The sequence below is a fragment of the Artemia sp. Qi Xiang Cuo genome, chromosome 3 (assembly GCF_049724085.1).
Source record: "Artemia sp. Qi Xiang Cuo chromosome 3, ASM4972408v1, whole genome shotgun sequence".
NCBI lineage: Eukaryota > Metazoa > Arthropoda > Branchiopoda > Anostraca > Artemiidae > Artemia > Artemia sp. Qi Xiang Cuo.
This window is the reverse complement of record NC_142796.1, coordinates 70982403-70990098: the sequence shown is the minus strand read 5'-3', so window position 1 is coordinate 70990098 and position 7696 is coordinate 70982403. Positions and strand designations below refer to the sequence as shown.

Here is a 7696-nt window from a genome sequence, read left to right as displayed (position 1 = left end):
TATTACAAGTTATAAATCTCTTTTGATTTTCTTTTAAAAGGATACATTTAAAATCAAAAACATAATTCTTTTCAAAATAAAACCTTTGCTCTTTTTAACTGTTGTGATGTGTTCACTTTAGCTCAAGTCTTAGGTACGGGTTATATTTTAGCACTTCTTCTTATATTTATTTAGCTTCTGTATATATTTATTAACCGGCAGAGTTTGATGTCTTTACGCTACCCTAGCTCTTAGTAATCATCCAGACTCTGTTTGAACCGGTTACAAAATGGTGGCAGCTACGGAGATAAAACCCCTTCCCAACAAAAATTAATAAAGTCTAAATAATATTTTAAAATGCTTTACGCTTCGCTTTAAAGTCTAAGACCAGAATCTTTTTATTTCAAAGTCTTTTAATTTCGATAGTACAATGCATGTCTCCTCTTCTATATATTGCCTTCTTTTTATTTCCCTTCGCATGCTATGATTTTTTTTTGCCTAATTGCTTGCTTATTTGCACGTTATTATTTTATATAACAAGACTACATGTCGGAAGACTGCTTCTTTTGGTTTCCATTAAGGATTATTCATTCAGTTCCGGGTAAGTCTGTAAAAATGTTTTTAATTAGTGTCGAAGTTAAGATTAATGATCCAGGGGCTTATAGTTTATGAGATTCATGAATTCCAGCATGTAGCTACGCTACTGACCCTTTTTCTGCCAATAACATTGGTAAAACCCTAATAAACAAGCTTACGGGTATATACACAAAAAAATCGAATATTTAAGAGAATAGAGACTTATCAAGTAAGATGTACAGTATTTCCTTGTTAATGGATAGTCCATTGTATACTTATAAACGAATTCCATGGACGATTATGATCGCAGATATTATTTCAAGGCCAAGTAAGGAAATAGTTAGCAACAGCGAAACCTTATCTTTTATTGATGATGAAGAATGATTTTTAGCAGCAGGGATTTTTAGTGGTCCCAAAGTTGACTATTTACTGTTCGCTGACGAGGAATTAATCAGGGGGCAACTACAGGATCCTGATATAAAAATTATTGTTGACATATTGAATAAATTAAGGAGCTCCAGTGTTGAAACCCCTGCTGCAACGGGCATAGGTCCCAATCTGGTGTCTAAAGGTTCGGAGGGCCCTGAAAAAGAACCCTGGCATCCAGATGAGCGCTCTATTAGTGAGAGACATAGTGTTCTTCGCTTAATTGATCTCCCTCAAGAAGAGAGGAGTATCTTATTGAAGAATATAGCCCCATGGTTTATTCCCATTGCTAATGAACTTGGAATTTTATATAGAATTGAATATATTTCGAGTGGTTCTTTTAGGTTAAATCAAAATGTGCGGACATTATTAAACATTTAAGTAGTTTTACCTAAGAGAATGATTCTGGGTATATTAAAACTTTTTCATGAGCATTTAGCTTTAAGTATTCACCTATGTTTTTAGCAGACTTTGTGGAAAGTCAAAAAATTTTGCATTTTCGAAAATATGGCCTTTACGATCAAAGAATTTGTCAATAATTGCGATCTTTGTAACCGATCAAATACAAAAAAATCAAACCGCCACTTGGGAAAAATATTCTTCCTGAAATGCCATTTTTGGTCTGAACACTGCATGGTGCTGGGCCCTTTCTGTTTACAAGCTCTAGGAAGCGACACGTTCTAGTTGGAGTAGACCTTTTTAGTAGTCTAGTAGTATTAAAGCCTATACCCGCTATGAATACAAAAAACACTAAAAAATTTATCTGGGAAAATATTATCGCTTATTATGGTCTGCCCGAGGCTGTTTTAAGTGATTATGGTTCAAATTTTGACATATAGAGATAAGGAAGATGTTTTCTGAAATTAATTGTAAGAAAATGTTAGCCCTCATAATCCCCAGTGCAATGGAGCTAGCGCGAATAAAGTTAAAATATTGAAGAAAATCCTGTTTCATTCTTGTAGTAACTTGACTCAGGTAGATTGGGATGAAAAGGTTCCCTTAATAATGTTAAGCATAAATTCTTCTCTAAATACTTTTCGAAAATTTTCCAGCTTTACCATTGTGCATGGATTCAGTGGATACTCGTTAGCTGATTTACAATTTAATAAACCGACAAACTTAAGTTACTTTGATGGCTACGAATCACAAGTTGCACGATTAATACATTATATCTGTGAAATTCATCAAACTTGCTTAAATGAGATTAAAATACAAAGGTCAAAACAGGCTATTCAGTTTAATAAAGATTCTAACGAGACATTAATTGCCTCGGGAGGTATTGTTTATTGCTGTGATACCACCCCGATTGGTAGAAAATCTACCAATTATTCTTTTCGTGGACTATATGTAGTATTATCCAAACTGCATAAAAATGTTTTCTATTTGGCTTCTTTAAATCCAGGTGAATTAAGAAAAAGAACGTCAAATGCTAGGCTTCTTAAAAGAGTCATTCACGAAATTTGTTTGAAACATAATCCTCAATTTTACAACATTTATGAGAAAGAGATGAACCAGTATAAAGAAAAAAATGACACCACACACCCTATTTGCGATGTTTGCTCCCAAGAGGAAACAGAAAATAGGTCATACAACCTTAGGTCTTACAAACCAAGCACTCTTGTCGTATTAGATGATAACTTACCCTTTTCTAGTTAAGGCACTCCTGAATCCCTAAAAAGCCCTTCTCCTACCGAAGAAGAATCGTTTCGTTCATCTCCAAGTATCGATATGCGCAATAGAATGTTAACTTATGAACCACAAAATAATTTAATTGACACTGATAATGTTAACGAAACAGAAGGCACTAATATTTTTCGAAGTACTCCTTGTGCTGAACTATCACAAATTGCTGAAGAACCCAAAACATTCATAACTTCATTGAATTGAAGTTATCAAGCATTTTACAATAGGTTGTATAGGTTGCATCAAGACGCTGGGTAACTGTAGGACAGAGAAAAGTCAAGACAGATAGTCCAAGTAATTGAGAGGCAAATGTATAAATGGCTGGGGCACGGTAAATGACGGTAAATGAAGGTGAATGCTCTGTAACTATTCCTTCGGCTAAAGAAAGTGAAATTATTTTGTCATCCCAGACTTCAAAGGTTAAAATAAATGCAGATCAAAGCAAAACAAAACCAGAAGAAAATTCCTTTTATTCCTTAAGAAAATTAAAATAGTTAAAAACGGAAAGTACTCGATTCCTTCTTGTGGTTGAAAGGAAAAGTAGAAATTCAAGTTATGTTTAAAGGCCAAAAATTTGAGACCTCTAAAATTATTATTTGGTTGAATTTTTCAATATAAAAATTTCAGAATTAATATCAATGGCTTTTATATTTTCATATGATAAAGCCATTTCTTGCATTAACAGAAACAAAATTACATATTATCCCAAGGGTAAAATACATAGTTTTGTTTTCTTTCTATGTATCATGTTATTAGCTTAGTGTTACTCTTGAGTTAGTAGGCTGAAGGTATTTAGCATTAAATATGATTATTTTCAGATCAATTTCTTTACGATGAAAACTATAGTTATTATTAGTGTCTTCCTTAATTTGGGAATATTTGCTAAGGATTCAACCGTGTCATTAGATGGACAACAATCTTCTGTTCGCAGAGGCATAGGTTTCCAATATTTGAGCGAACTCGGAACTGGATCGAGTGGAAACCACAAAATTATTTTCTTCCTTAGCGTAGAAAAGCTTAAAAACACGTCTTCGCTGCTTAAGGTTCAGGTGGGAGATATGCTGAGTCATCTTAGAGAAAAGAGACTAAATTTTGAAAATGTTGTTTTTGATCAAGATGTGGAAACTCTTAAAGGTATTATAGCATCTAGGACAAATGGCCACCATAATCTATTGAATAGTGCAAATTTATTTATTGATCAATTCCAGGAACTCTTGGAAATTAATAAAAAAATATTGATTTCTGAACTTGACCTTATTTCAAATATCATAGAAGAATTCGAATTTAATGTTTTCAATCCTAGTAAGAAAAAGGCTTCTATTTTACCTATAGTGGGGCAGATTAGTGAAGTTCTATTTGGTTTAAGTTCTACAAGCACTGTGGAAAAATTATCTGCCAAATTGGAAGAAATAAGTAATGACCAAGAAAAGGTTACTATATTCATTTCTGTATCAGCGTCGGTAATCTCAGAATTAGAAATTTCTCTTAACAAATTGCGTAACGAAACTTTATACCAAGTAAGCCAATCGCTTAAAGCCTTTGAAAGTGAGCTGTCTGAAAATGATTTGAAAGTAACTTCTTCCTTAATTGTAAATTTTGCTCAAATACATAATGCAGCTGAAAAACTAACTTCTAATATTTTAAATAAGTTTTCGCTCTCATTTGTAACAAATATCCAAAGGCCTGATTCAAATGTTAAATGGAAATTTCCCTGTTGGGATTATTTCCCCAGTTAAGCTTATATCTTACTTGAACTTTGTGCAGCAAAGGTGTTGAGTTGGCTATTAAGGATTTTAGAAGTGGCTTGATTATAGAAACCTTAAAGCGTGTGGACTGTAGTTTAGAATTTGATTTGATTAATGTTTTGTTTGTTTGCGACTTTCCTCTTTCCAAAATTCTAGATTCCTTTCAACTCTATAAGACTTTTGAGGCCCCTGTTGCTATAATGAATTCCCTTACTGCTAGCGGTAAGCAGATATATTCAGTAATTACTAATGGAGAACCATATATCGGAATAGGAGGAGCTGAAACAAGTTATATAATATTAGATGAAGGTTTCATGTCATCTTGTTCTTACGTTAAGTCAAAAATTATTTGTAAAAGACGCTTAATAAGACAGACTAAGAAAATGTAGTTTGTAAGCGTAATTTAAAAACTTTAGACTCGCTTTTTATTCATTCTCTGTCTTATAGCCAATTTTATTTTGCCGAGGGTGGAGCAAATGATACTATTTCAATTAAATGTTTGAAACGGAATCACTATAATAAAACATTTTCGTATAGATTAAGCCTAAATAGCTCCTTAACAGTGAATATCCCAGATGAGTGATCAGCCACCTCTGAATACTTTAGAATCAATGAGGAATTCTTTAGTTTTAGTTTATATAATATGTCGGCCAATCTCCCAAATTTAACAGTGGACTTCCATAGTGTTATTTTGGAGATATTAGGACACAGTTCAGATTTAGTTAAGACTTTTATAGATTTTGAAAATTCAACCATCACAAATTTTAAATAATAGGAAGGAATAAGTTCTTTTAATATCCCAATTTCAAAATTGAATGAGTTGAGCAGAGATATTTCTAATAAGGCTGTAGAAAAGAAAATTGTTGCCACTGGCATTTCTATTATGACCTTGATTATTATCGTCTTATTTACTATTGTAGGTTTTCTAAGCTGGAGATTAAAGCAAATTTAGTATAAATTGCTTGCTGAAAGAGCATCAAATTTGCCCTTAAACTAACCACGACAATTGATTAAAAAAATTTCTATAGGTAGGCTTCTTATTTGCATAAAAAAATAATAAGAAAAAAAGACAAATCGCTTCTACTTCAATTAATAACAGTTGTCAGATTTAGGCTCTTTTCAGGCTATCAATTAAGAATTTTTTTTGGTTGTAGGTGAGATTCAACATCCCTTAAAAATGTTATAAAGGCATATATGGATGTCATAAGGGAAATGTAATCATTTGTTCTTACTTAAATTAACTTATAATGATATTATTGAAGCCCGAACAGTTTGACAAAAAAATAAATAAAAATAAAAATATATACAGAGACCCTTCATATATAATTTGACGCAAGCTATATGTTAAGTTATGTTTAAATGTTTTGTCATTTAATTTACATGTATGTTAGTGATATTTATATTATTTGTGATTATGTAACCATTTGTTGTGATTTATTCGGCAGGTTAAGTGAAATAGCAGTAATATTTAATTTTTATTCACCTTGGTTATTGAAGGATCTCTAAAACGAAAATTTTATCTATTAATCAATTATTGTAAATTAGTTTTTCTTTGGACGCAAGCTAAATAGGAAAGAGCAGAATTGTAAGAATTTCTTGTTATCACATGTATAACTTTACTCCGGGTTGTTTACTAAGGGACAAATCTCTTCTTGGTATCACATTGGAAGTGTTTTTGTTTGTATGATTTGTATCATAGCAAGTACCAAGTGAAAACCAAGATTGTAGACGAGGTAGGAAAAGGATTTGGAAAGGGTAGTCGGTTTTGGGAGCTTGCTGGTGTTACTTGCTTGGCTTAAGATGTGAGTACAAATAAATTGTTCCTTGAGTTTCATAATGCAAATTGACTTCTTCCTTTTTTTTCTCTACATCGTGACATTGAGTCTCGCTGTAATAATTTAAATGTTATGGAACATTTTGTTTGCTCTCATATTAGTTATTATTTAGTTTATCTTAATATCACAAAACTCATTTTTCAGTATGAAGATTATGCAAAAATTCTACTTATATTATAAGTTACAAATCTCTTTTGATTTCCTTTTAAAAGGAAACAGTTAAAATCAAAAACATAATTATTTCAAAATAAAACCTTTGCTCTTTATAACTCTTGTATTGTGTTCACTTTATCTCAAGTCTTAGGTACGGGTTATTTTTAGCACCTCTTCTTATATTTATTTATCTTCTTTATATATTTATTAACCGGCAGAGTTGGATGTCTGCACGCTACCCTAGCTCTTAGTTAATATTCAGACTCTGTTTAAACTGGTTGCAGCAGTTAGAATTGAGAAAAATGCCATGTCGGCCATATCAGACAAACTTTATGTACTTGATGATGATGTGAAGGTACTACCACAAGATCACTATTTACTTTCAGACCGAAATAAACTTGTAGAGTATAGAAATTAACTCGGTCTGAAAAAATTAACTTAAATTCATTCATAGTACAAGGTGGGTGATGGGTGTTTAAATATTTTTTCTTTTTATCAAAAAATTTTCAATATGTGTGCAGGGCAGAGTAGTTACTTCTTCTTCATAATTTCACTATACATAGTTATTTAATGCCCCCTCCAGCCCCGCCCCGGCCCGGCCCACCGCACTTCCCGGCCACCGCAGCGGCCGCCTCAGCCTTCGGCCACTGCAGTGGCCGCCCCCCGGGGTGTGGGGAAGACCCCATTCCAAATTAAAAATGTTGTAAATAAAAATGTGATATTATTTTAATTGTATTGTTTAATAAATATTGTAACTTTTTATTATAAATAAAAAAAGTGTATTTAGTAAATATAAAGAGTGTGTGTGTTATTCTTTTAAGTGTATTTTCCTAGTGCCTATTTCTAATATGTGTTTATGTTTTTCTTATAAATAAATAAATTTAAAAAAAGAAGTGTATTTTTCTTGTTTAAAGTGCCTTTTTTCTGTAATTGCATTATTTGTAGAGTGCTGCTACTTTTTTGTTAACAATAGAAGAAAATATGATTTTTATTGTTCTTCTTCTTCTCATTATTCTTGAACGGAGTAGTAATAGGGAAATTATTTAGTCATTAGACATCTATAGTTTCCATTTAGTTGTAGATGAGCTATTGAAGGGAACAACACAATATATCAATTAAAAACACCACTCAGGTTGTTTTTGCGTGGTCCATCAATGTCAGGCAAAACGAAACTCTTAACTAAAAGAATAAAAAATTGCGATAAAATGTTTGTGGAAAAGCCAAAAAATCTACTATTGTTACAGTATTTGGCAGGAGTCATACAATAAAATAAAAGCAATTGCTATATCGGGGTTGGTG

General features: G+C 32.2%; 1 pseudogene; it reads left to right on the top strand.

Moving 5' to 3' along the window:
* Positions 1–3488: 3488 nt before the first annotated feature.
* Positions 3489–5406, top strand: LOC148954485 (uncharacterized; annotated as a pseudogene).
* Positions 5407–7696: the final 2290 nt, after the last annotated feature.